At 39.9% G+C, this 16,798-nt stretch overlaps 2 long non-coding RNA genes across 10 annotated transcripts in view; one reads left to right on the top strand and one right to left on the bottom strand.

Moving 5' to 3' along the window:
* The window catches only part of LOC308590043, a 268,309-nt gene that overhangs the window by 146,433 nt on the left and 105,078 nt on the right, over window positions 1-16,798 (top strand). The gene's annotated exons all lie outside the window — the stretch shown is intronic.
* On the bottom strand, window positions 10,517-13,693 carry LOC308589883. Its single transcript, XR_014009531.1, has 2 exons — window positions 13,026-13,693; window positions 10,517-11,980 (listed from the first exon to the last, which is right to left on the bottom strand). It is a non-coding gene; the product is annotated as an uncharacterized lncRNA (long non-coding RNA).

Genomic DNA, 16,798 nt, shown 5'->3' with positions numbered 1-16,798 from the left:
GAAGGCTCTGGGATGGCACCCGTGATTAGCCAAAAAGGGGCTCATCCCCGTGGACACGTTCTCTGCATTGTTGTAGGCAAATTCTGCCAACGCCAGCTTCTCCACCCAATCATTCTCTCTGTCATTAACATAACACCTCAAATATTGTTGGAGAACCCCATTTGCTCTTTCCGCCTGCCCGTTGGTTTCAGGATGACGGGCCGTCGAGAAATTAACCTCTACATGCAGTAAGCTCATGAGCTTCCTCCAGAACCTGGAAGTAAATTGTTTCCCTCGGTCTGAAACCACCCTCAAGGGGGCGCCATGCAACCTAAACACATTCTCTACAAACAATTTGGCGGTTTCTTCTGCTGTAACCGCATGTGAGCAGGCTATGAAGTGGGCCATTTTAGTTAACAGGTCTACTACAACCATGATGGCTGTTTTCCCTCTAGACCTTGGCAGATCAGTCATGAAATCTATTGCCACTGCTTCCCACGGTCTCTCAGGTGTGGGCAGTGGTTCTAATAAACCAGCCGGCGCCTGCCTCTCCCCCTTGGCTCTTTGGCATTGTTCACACCCTCTCACATACTCCCGCACATCTTCCCTGACCTTGGGCCACCAAAATTCCCTGGTAACCAGCCACATGGTTTTGTGTTGCCCAAAGTGCCCTGCTGTGGGGCTATCGTGCAGCTGCTTGAGTACTTTCTCCCTCAATTCCCCTTCAGGTATATATAACGCTCCCTTATAATACAATGCCCCATTTCTCTCCTCAAAACCACCGGGTTTGTCTTCCTCCCCTCTGAGATCCCTGAGTTTCCCCTGGGCGTATGCATCCTGCACCGTACCCTCTACCAATTCCCTTTGCCCCACCAAAGTCGCCCCACACACCCAGCGGTCCTCTGGAATGATATGGGTTTCTTCGGGTGCTCCCTCCCCCTCCAAATATTCAGGTTTGCGTGAGAGAGCGTCCGCCCTAACATTCTCTGGGCCTGGCACATAACAAATCTCAAAGTTAAATTTGGAGAACTCTTGGGCCCATCTCAACTGCCTTTGGTTGAGCACTCGCGCCGTTCTCCAGTACTCTAGATTTTTATGGTCCGTGCACACTTGCACTTTATGTTGTGCACCAACTAGCAGATGCCTCCATCTCCGGAACGCCTCATGAATAGCAAGCAGTTCTCGGTCGTACACCGTGTAGTTCCTCTCGGATTTGTTCAGCTTCCGCGAGAAGAAGGCACACGGACGCCACTCCGACTCCTCCTTCCCCGGCTGCAGAAGAAGCACCGCCCCTATGGCTCTGTCAGATGCGTCTGTTTCAACCCTTAGCTTCTTTCGTAAATCCACATGCAGAAGTTGTTCTTCAGAGGCGAAGGCCCTTTTCAGTTCCTCAAACGCTCGCTCCGCCTCCGCCGTCCATACAAACTTCTTCTTACTGCTGAGACAGTCAGTGATGGGCGCCGTCAGATGGGCGAAGTTGCGGATGAACTTACGATAAAAGTTTCCAAACCCTAGGAACCTCTGCACATCCTTCTTGGTTTTGGGTGTTTTCCATTCCAGCACTGCCTGTACCTTGCCGGGATCCATGGCCAATCCCTTGTCTGACAGGCGGTACCCCAGGAATTCCACCTCCTTGGTATGGAACCGACACTTCTCCAGTTTGACCCACAGCCTGTTGGCTTGCAGTCTGCTCAACACTTCTCTGACGTCTCTCACATGTTGCTCCTCATTCTCAGAATACACCAACACATCATCTAGAAAGGCAACGCAATTCTTGTAGAGCAAAGGGCCCAGCACGTGGTTCATAAAAGATTGAAAACACGCGGAGCCTGCTTGTAATCCAAATGGCATAACGAGGTATTCAAACGCCCCCAAAGGGGTAAACATGGTGGTTTTCCATTCATCCCCTTTCCTTATGCGTATCAGGTTGTACGCCCCCCTTAGATCCAGCTTTGTGAAAATCTTTCCCTTCCTCACCATGGTCAAAATATCATCAATTCTGGGCATAGGGAACGCCACCGGTTCAGTCACTGCATTCAGCCGCCTAAAATCACATACAAGTCTCGGCTTGTCCGCATTCTTTTTGTCCACAAAGAACACTGGGCTCCCCCCTGCTGCTTTGGACTCTCGGATGAAGCCTCTCTTCAGGTTCTTGTCAATGAACCCTCGCAACTCCTGCATTTCCCTGTCTGACATGGCATACAACTTGCCCACGGGAAGCTGTGCTCCAGGGAGTAAATTGATCTGACAATCAAAGGGTCTATGAGGTGGTAGTTGGTCAGCTTCCTTCTCGCTGAACACGTCGCTGAGATCTGCATACTGTGGTGGTACCTTCACCTTCCCCATTACTTCAGTCCCTGCTAGGGTGGCTTGGGCCCCTACTGAACCCTTCTCCCCTTTGCAGTGTTCTAGGCAATGTGCTGAACCAAAGGACACCACTCTTTGATGCCAGCCAACCAGCGGATCATGTAGAGCTAGCCAGCTCATTCCCAAAATAATGGGAGCGCCTCCCAGGGTGGCCACATTAAACGCTATCAGTTCTGTGTGCCTTGCCACCCTCATTATCATTGGGACAGTCTGCAAGCGGACTCCTCCTCCCAACAACTCCCTGCCATCAATCGTGGTCACCTGCAGGGGGTTGCTTAAAGGGATGGTCTGTATCTGGTGTTCAGCAGCAAACTCCTTGCTCATAAAATTGCAGGAGCTGCCTGAGTCCAATAGCGCCTTTATTTTTAGGGGGTGCCCATTCTGCAGCTCTAGCGACACTTCAATCACTAGAGCAGGTCGAGGAGCTTCTGGCACGGGCACTTTCACTGCTCTTTGGCCTGGCTGCAGTGCCCCAATTGTGGCAACCAGGCGTTGGCTTTTACCTGCTCCGCTCCCCCTTCTTCTCCCCCCTCAACAGCTCCCACCATCCCTTGCCATTCCTTCCTCTGGGGGCAGACTCTGGCAAAGTGGCCTGGCTGTTGGCAGAGATAGCATTTCCGGGGGCCCTTTCCCTCCTTCTTAGCTCCCTCGCTGGTTTTTGAAAATGCGCGCGCGCGCGCTGTTCCGATTTCCATCGGCTCTGCCGGCGGGAAAGCTGGCTCAGGAATGTCTGGAATGCGGAACTCCTTCCAACGTTCCCCTCTCCCTTCCCGCCTCTCCAAGGCTCTTGCCTCCTGCCGCGCTCCTATGGTCAGCGCAGATTTGGTCAGCTGATCCATAGACTCCGCCCTGGGGCTCCGTGCCAGCTCGTCTTTCACCCCCGAAGAAAGACCTTCTTCAAATAGCATTTGAACGGGTGCCGCCGATAAATCCCAACTCAGTCTGTGAATCAGCATGGTAAACTCAGTCCAATATTCACGGACAGATCGACTCCCCTGCTTACAAGCCATTAGCTGTCTGCGCACCACCCCTTCCTCAATCTCGCTGGAAAACATGATATCCATTGCACGAAAGAACTTCATTGTGTCCTTTAGTATGTCATTGTGCGTTGCCATTAGGGGTCGAACCCAGTCTCTAGCCCCTTTCTCAAGATGCCCAATTACAAAAGCAACTCGCGATTCCTCATCAGGGAACTCATCGAACTGCACATTAAGGGCATATTGCATCTCTGTCCTAAAAGCATGGTAGTCCTTGGGGTCCCCCCCAAATTTCTGCACCAATCCTGGTACCTTTCTGGGGAATTGAGTGGCTCTCCCCTTCTTGTCTGCATCCTGAGCCCTTCTCTCCTCCAGCCTCGCCGTCTGCAGGGCCAGTTGAACCTCCAACGCTCGGTATCTATCTTCCAAGCTTGGACCAGCTCCAGCCCCTGCTCCTCCGGTTCCGGTTGGTTCGCTCATGATGCCTTCTCTTGCACAGGCAGCGTACAAAGACTGTCGGACTGCTGTGAGGGTTTGATTAGCTGCTTGTGCGTGAAAACGTGCTCCCTCAGAGTTTGTGCGCCCCCACAAACCTCCGTGTGTGACGGAGCTCCTCAGACATGTCTGCTCTAGTCACTAGTAGAGTCCGACAGTGGCTGTCTGCGGAAGCGTTTCCAGCAAAGAAGTTCCTTAACGGAAACGCGTCTCCTGGACTCACGGCGTGACAGTTTCCTGCGAGGTATGGGTCTCCCTATGGGAGACTCCGATACCTCCCCACTGTTCTCGCTGGAAGACTCCCTGAGCCCTCCCTCCTGCTCGCATTCCCTCAGAGACCCACTCCTCCCCCTGCTGGTCCCTGCTTCAGCAGTTGAGTCTCTTTCATCCTGCCTGAGTCCCTCCACCACCTGATGCTCTGATGGCAGTTCCCTGACACCTATTAAGTAGCCACACCCTTGTGTACTTCTTGAGCTAGATAATATGACTTTCTTAAGGAGGTAGAGGGAAAACTGAATCAGAAATACAGAAATATGGAAAGGCTGTAGTTTAGGAGTAGAGCACCTGCTTTTCAGGGAAAATTTCCTACATTCAGTCCCTAGCATCTTCAGTTAGGATGGGGAATTCTCCTGTCTGAAACCCTGAGAGCTGTTTCTACGTGGTATAATATTGAGCAAGACAGACCAATGGCCTGACTCTGTGTAAGGCAGCTTCCTATCTGCCTCTGAGAAAGCATGCTTTCGTATTCAGACTGTAGGAATTGGTACTACAGTACTATGGGCTTTCCTCAGGTATACATACTCCAGAGGTTAGTTTGCGTACCATAGTTCTATGTAGCTCTTAAGAACAGAGTTTTCATTTCAATAGAACTATTTTGCAACTGTTTCAGATGCAAGGTTTTTATTTTTAATTTGGGCTGCTGAAACACCTGAGGCTTTGCTCCCCCAGTGCCTCTTGCATCTGCTTTCAGATCCAGAAGCTGTGGGAGACAGCGCCAGCCCAGTAGGAAAGGTAAGGGCTATGAGGGACCAACATCTGGTGGCTTGGGCAGCTATTTCCAGGCCAAGAAAGATAGGGTGGGGAATTGCATACAACTTTTCCCGCCATAGTAACAGAAATATTATTACAATATATTGTAAGCTGTCTTGACAACTCTGGTAAGCAAGTGGGATATAGATACACAAAATAAATATTCTCAGAGGTGCAAATGGCAGCGGAAGTTCCAAGTTGACTCTTATGGAGTATTGCAAAGACACAACGATGTACAGCCACATTTATTTACTTATTGTCAGGGTTTTCAACCGTTCTGCTCTCTCCTAGTCCAGAAGCTATAAAATCTGGCAGGGGCTCTCACCTGATATCCAGGCACTGCAAAAATCAGCACACACCGCTGTTCTTCTGATTTAATTGCATGCTTTTTCTAATGTGAAGAAGTTCGGTGGGGAACCCAGTCAGGATTGGGACCATCACAATCAGGATGAAAATCCCCCCAGCTACTATAAACTCCCAAAGGAAAACTGTTTAGCCTATTTGGGGGTTGTGCAGCCACCGCCACAACAGTTTATGTTAGAAATAAAACATGCCCAGTTAATGTTTCTATGAAACATCATATTTTGTTTGGACTAAGGCATCAGGAATGAAACAAAGTATATTGCATCAGTTGTGTCACTACCATTACTAACTGCCTAATTAGTTTTTAAGGTAAGTTTGTGGATACTTTTCTAGACTACTGGGTTCAGATGTGTATCAAATATTTCTCATTGAATAGATTGAAAATGTTGGAAAGCGACATGACAGACAGCATACCTGTAAATACCAGAGCAGTGAGAGAATGAATAATTTTGGTAGAAGAATGCAAGAGAGATGGACCAAGGTGAAACAGCAGAAGACAACAGAAGACAACATTATTTAGTTTTTGATTAGGATGATCAAGGCACACTTCTTTAGGTACACAATTTTTGCTTTTTGGAGTGCTTGGAAAGTATCACAACTCTGTAATGAAAGCACCTCATATAGGATGTTTTTGATAATAGGGAAGAAATGTGTGTATATTATGCAAAAATGTTTGTGAGAAAAAGTCCCTAAACTCTTTCAGTAGAGTCAGAGGTGCCTATCCCCCATGCCATACTATGCATATTGAAATAAATTAATTAAATGCAACTAAACTGTGACTGCTTGTGAAAGCATATTAAGAAACCATAACCTTTAAAAGATGTTATAAGAAGTCTGGACTTTCTGTAACAACCTATCATCCCATCAATGGAATGTACTTAAAAATCCTGCATTACTAGAAGGCATGGCAAGCTATTCTAGCTATTTATGTATATCAAAAGTGTTAAGAGATTTGTTTTCCTTTACCATTCTCTAATAACCCCTGAAATTAAAGTTTCATAATCTTTATTCAAATAAGGCCAAGACAACAATAGTAAACCTCATAAAAGGGATTTATGAATTAAGGAAAGATCTCCCCAAACCTTTAAGGTTCTTACATTACATTCAGCTAAATGTCTGAAGAGAATGTGTGTCAAAGTTTTTGAGCAAACTATTGTCTTCCTGGTCTAACCATTTTCACCTTTTATGAATATTTTTATGTTACACCATGGGAATTTGTGAGCTTTTTGCTGTTAGACAAGGGAAATTGTGTTATTTTGTGTCCCTCTATTTACATTGGCTGCTAGGAAATTAAGAGCTAAATGTCTTTTATCTTTGTTATGGCTCATAATTAAACAAATAAAATTGCTGCTGCTGCTACTACTATCCTCCTTCAATTCACAGTTTAGAACATAACTCTAGCCATACAATGTAAGAATATGTAATTATTTCCCCCCACAACCTGAAATATATAGGATCCAATTTACTATTTTGTAGTAGGCTACTCAAGTGGGAGAAGCATTTATAACATTTCTTGTGCAATTTTCCCTCCTTGCTTGCTGAAATGTTTTCCTCATAAAACACAATATTAAACCTCTACTTAGTATTCTGTGAAAGTGAAGGGATATGATACTGTACAAGGAACTGGAATGGACCATATGATGAATCATTTTGAGGGCTGGAGCTCAGTGGCATAGCAAATGTTTTGCATGCAGAAGGTCACAATTTCAGTCTAGCATCTGCAGGTAGAGATAGGAAGGATTCCTTTTTGATATCCAAGATACCTGGTGCCAGTCAGGACAGATTGTAAGGAACTAGATGGACCAAGGGTTTGACACAGTATAAGACAACCTACTATCTTCCTCTCATTTTGATGTTGTAGGGGAAATTCTGTATATTTGAACCCAACAAGAAACAGTATTGGTAGTGAGCAGATGAATTTAAGAGTTTAAGATTTGACGATGAAATAAAACTCAGGAGAGCTTAGCTCCTGGAAATTCTGTAGGCAATTATGAACTCATGCCACAGATAAAGGTTTCTGACTGTATTCAAAAACAGTGTCTCTTTCCTGATGGATTTTATTTAGCGGCCACATCCACAGGTCCAAATTCAAGTTTCAGCTTTAATAAAATTGACAGTACCTCTGTAGCATCTTAGATGTGAAGTTATTCACTGTGGTGAGAGCTTTCCTAGGTAGCATTAGATTCACAAAGTAGACTAAGACAGTGGTAGACAAAATGTATACCAGAGATACTGCTGGAGGCCAAGTGTTTGGTCTAGCCACTCAACAGGACAATACTAATTGGCTGTGTCTTGACTAATGTGTGGTAATCAGTTAATAGGAACAATTACCCAAAAGGAACAATTACCCAAAATGAATATCCTCCCTAGTCTGAGGACAGAGGGATTCAGGATCTTTGCCTCCAATCAAATGCAGAGACTTTTCAACCTGTTTTAAAGGTGGCATAATATTCAATCGCATACTGCTGATCTCACCTGTGTTTCAGCCCCGATTGTGACTTTTCATTATAGGATTGAAAATTCCTTATTTTTGAATATTTTTTATTTATTGAGTATTTGATTCTAGCATGCATCCATATAAATGCATTAAGTACTTGTAATGACAAAAGGGCAGAAGTAACAGCTGCTTTTGTACCCTCAACTCAGGAAAGAAATCTTAGCATTACTGTGTAGATGGCTTCCTAAATGCATTGATGTGAACAGAATTTCTATCGATTATTAGGAACTATCTAAACTATAACACAGAAAACTTCATAATTACAGTATGTAACTCAGTGTTGCAACCAGACCTTGAGGCGGACTAACAACATGATTCTCAACATTCTGCCTTAATAAGGAAACAAGGCAACTACAAAATCCTGCAACAATTATACTGCAGGTCTGGAATGTCTTCCACACAGAAGTTGGGGAAAGTATAAGGATTCATATTAGAAAGACTGAGGATGTTACAGTGATGTACAAAACTGAACTGGGAATCATATTTTATAAAATACTAGAATGTTAGAACATTTTAATGAAGTCAGTATGCAACAGATCAGGCACAGACACACAAAGTATTTTCTACACACACAGCTCAAACCAGACCTGATTGCCTTCCTCTCACCATGGCCCTTAAAAGTGGGTGCTTGGTTGGCAATATATGCCAACAATCATTAGGTGATCATTGCCGCTCCTTGTTTAGAATCCAAAGGCTTGTGATGCAGTTGACAACAGTTTTTCTTCTTTTCGGCATTCAGACGCCCCCAACCTTTTCGTACCTGTTTGTGTTAAGTAGTTGTGTGACATGACAGTCAAATAGTCGTGTGTTTTTATCAGAGTGAGCGAGGAGCTGAGAGATAAGGGGTGAAGGACAGTGCCGGATTGAACCCTGTGGAGGCCCCTAGGCAGTCGAAATCTTGTGGGGGGACCTCACAGATAATCTAATATGTTTATGATTTTGCCAACCAACAATTTTATTTCAAGCTTAAATCAATATTATTTTGATCCGTTATCATGGGCCCCCTAAAAGGTGTGGGGCCCATGGCCTACTCTGCCTGTTTGGTAATTTGACACTAGTGAAAGAGGAGAGGAATGATGACTGAAGAAATAAAAAGGGGGGACAGGAAGATGGTGGGGTACAAAGAGATGTGCATGATGGGGAAGGTGAGAATATAGCTAATATTGAAGAGTCACAGAGAAAACTGTGATGGTGCAAAGGGCCGAAGAAAAGAGAAAATATGAACAGAGAAGCAACACATGAGGGAGACACAGAGGGAACAAGGAGCCTGTGGTAGTTCAGACAAAAATAGCAGGGCTACAAGATTCAGAGATGGGGTCCAGAGAGACCTGGGGTGGGAAAGGGGGGTAACTGATAAAAGAGAGTGCAAACGTGTGGTGGCACTCCCCCCCCCCGAAAAACAGTGCTTGTGTATAAAGAGAGAAAGATGTGGGGGAGAGGGTGAAGTGTGTGAGTTTCAGATGTGCAGGGACATTAGACAGTGTTATGGTGCAACAAGAGTTAATGGATAATGGTTCAAAAAGAACTAAAATCATGTTTAAAACCCTAGCAAAAATACTCAATAAAAATGTTCGTAACACGAGCAATTTGAGTTGTGTTCTGCTCAGGACTGACCACTGAAATTCAAAACTGCAAATTGGATGATGGTCAGGTCCAAATAGCCAGGTCCAGTAAAGAATTACAGTGTCATTTACTCTACTACAGGAAGCCAGGCTGCAATCCTCTATGCTAAATCTGCTACTTGGGCTGCAATCCTATTAACACTTACTTGGGAGTAAGGTTCGTTGATCTTAGTGGGGCTTATTCTGAATAGACATGCAAAGTATTATGCTGTTACTGGGTGCCTGAACCCACATTCCTCCTGGTGTTTTAGAATGAACAAAATGTGCTTCTTTGCAGTGCATACACTGACCAGCTCAATCACACTTATTAGCAATACATAATGGCCAGATTACTGTGACTGTTTTCAGACTTATTCAGTCCCCCTTCCCAGTTTTTGGTGGAAATCATATTTCCATGTGAACGCACACATGTCTACATCTAAAACAATGGAAAACTATGAAATATTATGGGATATACTGAGTGTTTGCTTTGAACAGACTCTGTTATATACAGTATGAAAGAGTTATTAATGTTAAAGTGAGCTTTAAAATTCCTTTTCCAATAGTTTCTCTTGTTGATATTCAGCTAGAATTAGCTAAAATCCAATTATATTAGTTTTTAAGCTAGCTGTGAACTAATTAGGAATAATTTTATAATGCACAACAAAGTCATTGTAGAAATAAGCTGTTGTTTTTTTTAAAAAGATATTTATTGTCCTTGGGTGTTGTGTTGCATTATACTTTAAACAGAATGGACTGTGTGATGGTAATGAAAGTAAGAGATTGATCTGTATTTGTAAGTTGAGAAGAGAGAAACTTTCACAATGTGATTCTTACAGAATTCTTTATGCAGGATAAAAAGAATATATTCTGTTGTTTACGTGGAAATTGATAATGACTGTGATATAGAATTCCTAAAACATTCGTAATTTTGATTAGAACACTTATATTACTTTCTAAATTACAGTGAATCGTATCCCACACAAATTAATGCTTACATGAAATTGTGTCTTTGAACTAAGAGACGAGTAGGTTTATGCCATCCCTGAAGGTGATTATGAATACCAGTTGTTTAAAAACAGTATATAATTGTCAAAAACTTTATGAGGATTTTTTTTGAGCATGTTATGAAGATTAATTGTTGCCAAGTAATGAGGAAAAAAGTTACAAATATTAGTCAAGAGTGAAAATAAATTGACCCACTGGAGTTAAGAAAAAACTGAATTTTATTTTCAGTTCAACATCACCCATCATGAAGGAAATGTATAAAGCTAGAAAGGTTTAATGTTTTTCTCCATCTCACAGCAGTTAGCTTAGGAAGAGGTCACAGAGCTTTCTTTCTTTTGGTGGGCAGCACAAGTTATTCTTATATTTTGGAAGGAGAGTTGAGAGGCCCATGCCATGAATTATCTGATTTGTAAATTCCATCACCTTGTTCCGGACTGTGAGAAGATAAAAAGGCACATACCACTGGTTCTTCAGCCAGTCTCAGACTTTTTCCTTTTCTTTTTTGGGTCTTGAATTTAGTTTCTGTTTGGGTAAAACAGTTTGCCGTAATGAAGCAAAACAAAAGAGGCTCTCACACACTTTGGACTGCCAGTGTTTCTCTGTTGTAGCTTCTAAGAGCTGCCTATTCTTCCCGGCCCACTTGATATCCTGCAGGTTGTGGCAGAACAATTCACAGGAAAAGCTTACACATTGAGCTTGCACGCTTCTTGACTCCATTCTAAACCCTTTGTTCACACCAGGGTGGCATTTTTTCACACAGCATGTGGCAGATTTGACTCCTCTCCAGCTTGTCTTATAAAATCAAAGTCTTCTTTAAAAAAAGATGGAGAGTGCGGCTCCTAGCCTCATCGAATCAAAATAGTTTTGATTAAAGATGTTTAAATTGCTCTGCTGAATTTGTAATAACCATACAGCAACAAAAGGTCAAGGGAAATAATGCAAACAGTCTTTAAACAAAAATGTTCACACTTCAAACAATGAACTAAACATTCGTTTCATATTTACTAACATAGCCAATTAATTGCAGAAAATATGCATTCTGAATTGTTATTAGCATGCAGGGCTACTATACAATAATGTAGTATTAAAATAATATTGTTTTGTAGACTACAGTATTTTTTTACAAAAATGAGATGTTGATCTACAATACTGTTATGCAACCTAGCTAAGAATATAGTGGCATCAAATTTTACTATGTAATATTAATTTGTATGGTTAGTATAACATTCTGTTTTGTGAAGCACTTTATTCAGATGCAGTGATTTGCTACTAAGTGCAGCTTTTAATGTTTTGTTTCATTAAACATAACTTGATAAAAATGAATAGTGTAGTCACAGTTTTCTAAAAGATACTATCTTAAGATTTAAATTGGAACCTTCTATTTTAGAATCTTCATGGCAGCTAAATATTTAAAGTAAATATTCTAATAAGGGTTCAGTGAAGCATATAATGACTAAAATTCAAAATGAAATAAAAATGGCTGTACTCAGTTCTTTTTCTTTAACACGTACCTCTGAAATTGACACAGATGGACATTTTGTATGAAACAATTGTTTTCAGCTTATTTGTCTTTTGAGTTGACGCCTCTTGCTCTGTACTCAACATGATAAAATAGCTTGCATTTCACTATTTCGTTTCATCCTTGCGTATTCTATGAGAAAGGGCTGCAGAAATGTTGAATTATGCCAATGTTGTTATTAAAAGGGATATAGGCAGTTTGATATTATAGATATTTGAAAGTAGTGCTTGAATAGTATCGTATATATTGTTCTGAATAGTTTTTTGTAGCGACAGATTTTAGTATGACATTTTTTCTTGGTAATAAAATTAGGGGATGTAACTCAATGGACAGCATCTTCTTTCAGATGTCTGGACTAATATTAATTCAAATGTTAATTTAATCTTCAGTAATCTTATATGTGGACAAACAAGTTGCTAAAATGTGTAGCATGCTGTTCAGAACTGAAACTGGGTGGCATGTCATTAAGTATGAAACAAGTAAAGATAGAGCTATACTATAGAACATTTATTATTTAAAACATTTCTTATTTCGATTAAGAAACCATTTTTCATCCTTACAGTCATTTAGAAGTATTTTATAATGTATACAGTAATGAAGAAAACCTATAACAAGAATCTAATGTGTGCTTTCGCCCTAAACTGTTTTGGGGTATTACCATTTAAGATTCTCTGTATTCTGTTTTAGCTTAAATTATATCTTGCTACATTGTTTTGTGGCAAAACGGCAGCAACAATGACTAACATATAAAATGCACCTATTTGTTAATCAAGATATATTTGCATCAAAGAAAATGAAAATGTAGAAAAAGCAAGGGTTTATTATGTTTACTTGTTAAATAACTATGATCATAATAAGTAATTAATTTTCTCAAAATGTACTTTAAAAAAGAGGGAAGTGAAATAAGCAAAAGAGAATATTAAAATGAATTAGTTAAACAATTTACAGTTTAAACCATTCCCCCCTGAAAATTTCAAAAATGCAAGTAAAATAAATGTGTAGTTATATGTATATAATGTGTTTTGGTTCTAATACATTTGCCTGTATCTGGTAAAACAATTATTCTAGTAAGTATTTTCTAATTTTAACTTCTCCAGCATCTGAAAAAGCAAAGTATAGAAGGAAGATTAACAAATGAAGTTCTATGAAGCCAGATAAGTTTAGTAAGTGTATTAAAATAAGGTACCTACTTTCACAGAACAAATTTACTGAAGAAATAGCGTGATCTCATTTCATTAAGGTTCTGTCAAATGAAGAAGAAATATAAGACAAACATTCATCATTATCCACTCCAGAAAATCCCAGCTCATATTGCTTTGCATTGACTGTTTCTCTTCAGACTTTCTTCAAGTTAGCACTTCTTCCAGTACGGAGAAATCCAAAATCTTCAGCAAAATCCTATTTAGGTTTACAGTGCCTTTCCAGTTTGTGGCCTGTCCTTATATTATTGGAATCAAAGTATACTGTCTCTTCTAAAATTCTCCTTGGAGTAATCCTCTTCTATTTAAGTCTGGATGAAAAGAGTATTCATTGTGAATTATGTTTCATCTGTCACAATAACCTTCTTTATTCTTTAGTGCACCTCCCCTTTGCCTTTGGCAATTAGAGAAAATAGGTATGTCTTCCAAGTACAGAGAAACTGATATCTCAAAACATACACAGATACTGATGTCATATATAGACAGTTCTTGCTAAGCAGTAGTCTGAAGAATATATAAGCCCTTTTTGATTCCGAATTTTATTAGACCAGAGTAGAGGCAAGCATACTTTACAATGAACAGATCCTGATAGTTGTCAGGGGGTTAACTTTCCCGTCCCTTTTTTGACAGCCAGTGGTCATAGAGATTTGGTCACAGTATTTGAGGATACTCATGATTATCAACAGTTTTCAGAATACGTCACTTTATGTGCTTTGGGGACTGAAGATTGTTGGTTTGTTTTCCTTTTTAAATTAAATATATTTGAATGCTTGGTTTGGTTTCGAAACATTTATACATAACTTTCACAGGGTTTCTCTCTCCCCCCCCCCCTTATGAAATATATTCTTTCAAATAAAAAATATGTTTAGTAGCCATTTTACTGAAGAGGGAACATTTCCATTATTTTCAGATCAAAGCTTCATTGACTTTGTGGTGAGAGAGATTAAGCTATAGTTCTCTTTTTTTACACATTTGTGAAAAATGATTTTTTTTCTTCCGTTTTAAAAAAGGCAACACTTTTTCTTACTTTGTCTCTCTGAATGTGAGATGTGCTTCATTTATTTCTGCATTGAATTAGCTTTATTACTTGTAATAGTAATCAAAGCACCAACAGTGTGATTTTAACACACTTTTGACTGCTCATGATCACTCAGTTTTTACAGCCTTAAATCATCGATATCCAAGTACTGTGCTGAGGAGTGAACCTTAACTATGACTATGTGGAAGAAAATGACTTTAAAAGCTGAGGAGAAGAAAGGTGAAGGTTGACGTAGCCTGAGAATAACGTTTGTGGTTGTACAGAAGAAGCATAACATCAATATGTAACTGGATAAAATAAATGAGAAACAGATATCTAATGAAGAACACTACTTGGGAGTAAAGGAAACAGTTTGGCCCTTTGCACAGGTTTGGGCTCAAAACTGCTTGCTAAGCTATCTATTTCACACATGCAACGACAGAAGGTTCGATATTCATTCGATCGATGAGTGAAAAGGCACAATGGCAAAATCAGACGGACTTCTTTTCAAATACAGATCTCCAATGTCCCCCCACAGTCTGCAGTTGCACGGCTGGTGGTGTGGCACAGACGGAGCAAGGGTTACATCAAGGCTGTTCTCTGGACCGTGCAAACAGTCTAGACCGATGACCTGCAGCATCTTGCCCTTTGAAGAAGAGACAAGTTCGGTCACGACGGAGAAAAATCAAGGCGTACCTCTTTTAACAATAGGGAGCAGCTCGTGGCTGCAAAGAGGTAAGGCAAAAAAAATATGAATGAATGAATGAAAGAAAGAAAGAAAGAAAGAAAGAAAGAAAGAAAGAAAGAAAAAGAAAGAAGGAAGAAGCATCTGCTTCCATGGTTACAGGCCAACTATGAGAACCTTGCTTTTAAGAGAGATGGTTCTCATGCTCCCTCACAGCCCATGTCATGCATTATAAGCAAAGGCAGGTTGAGCTGAAATCCGCATAGATATTTCAGAGTAAAATGATACGCGAGCACATGGCTCTTAGCAAAAAAAAAAAAAAAAAGTCACATGACTTAAGAAGCAGGCTTGGGCTGTTTCAAATAGAGGACTTCGTTTTTTCTTACCCAAGAGTAGAGGGAGAAGAGTGTTTGTACAAAACAAACATTCATATGATATGTAATATTTTCAGTGTTCTTATTCTGTTAACTGAGAAAAGGTCAAGGGTTAAGGGTTTTTTGTGTGTGAAGGGGCCACAAGCCCTTTTGTTAAGAAAGCTTTAGTGAATGCCTAATAAGATTTTGCTTTTCTTTCAATCTAAACTATTATTATAAATTTGATGAGCATGAAAATACTTAATCTCTACCACTCTGAATGGATTTTCTTCTTAAGTTTTTTTTTATTATTCAGAACGGGGGTAGTTTCGTAATGCATATTGACCAAAACATCTTCAGTTTATTTACTTATTTTGTCAACCTTGATCTTCCTAAAACGGTTTGCAGAATGGATACAGCATTGTTTTAATTGCTTTAAATCTACAGTTAATGGTTTTTCTTTTTATAAAGAAAATGTAAATGTTGTTTTCTCCAGAATAAGGTATATATTTTTAGACAGACATGTGTGAGTGATAACAATTTGTTCATTTAAAATGTTAACTATTTTTTACCCTTGTGGTATCTGACATATTTAGAGTACTAGAACACCGTTAGCAAAATATTATTTTAATTAAGCATCTAATTATTTCTGTGGAGTCACACAACTGGGAAAATGACTTGGTTACCAAAACCTGTAAGGTCATGTTTATAATACGGAAATATTTGTGTTGGATAATATATAATATCTTGGGTAATATAGATTGGATATATTGGATAATATAGATTCTATTGAGTATCTGTAAAGTTTGTACGAATATGTACATTATTATTTTGCTGTTATTTGTTCATGACAGTGTTTTATGGAATGCATAATTATAGAATTTAAATTAAAGTGATTGATATTTAGTAAAACACTATCATTTCTCAAGATACATTATAAAGTATTATAACTGGGAGCTCCATGGTGTGTGTTTGAAAGTAAGAATGCTGGGATGGCAATACAGTTAGTTGAATAATGATAATACCATGCTTTTCAAGGAGAGGGGGAGTCTTTTAGTATATAATTTGGAATAGGAGGAAGTAAGAGGACTGGACAAAACAAATATATCCAAACACTTAGGAGAAATCTAAGTGTAACATAAATGTTAACAATTGTCATGTTGCCTTTAAAAAAGGAACCATTGGTGTTCATCAGATAATTTATGGTATATATATATATATATATTAATTATTAAGTTCTTCTTATGATTTCAGGTTCTGCAGATTCAACTTAACTTAATCAGTTTGAGCGAGGTTTTTATTTTTAATGAGACTTAATGATACTGATATACTGTATTATACTAATTATGGGATAATGCTCTATTCCTTATGTAACCAAGAAACAATAAACTTAGATTTTATACTGACTTATGAGATACTTCTCATTTTTCATCCCCACAATACAGCACCAAATAACTATATATTTGCAAGCATAAAAACATGCTTACTGCCAGTGATGCATGTACCATGCTTACTGTTCAGCCTTATATGGTTGTATTTATTAGTTCCAAATAAAGAATCTTTAGCCAAAAGACTGCATGTGAAGTATATTACCTGTAGATATTTTTAAAAAACTAATTGGTACGCAGCCAAATGCAAGGTTTATATGATCTGTGTTGTGTTTGCTTTAAGAACAGGGCTTCATTTTCTTTTTTTTAAAAAAAGACAG

The sequence above is a fragment of the Podarcis bocagei genome (genome assembly GCF_964188305.1).
Source record: "Podarcis bocagei genome assembly, chromosome: 6".
Classification (NCBI taxonomy): Eukaryota; Metazoa; Chordata; class Lepidosauria; order Squamata; family Lacertidae; genus Podarcis; species Podarcis bocagei.
This window is presented reverse-complemented; position numbering and strand designations above follow the sequence as displayed.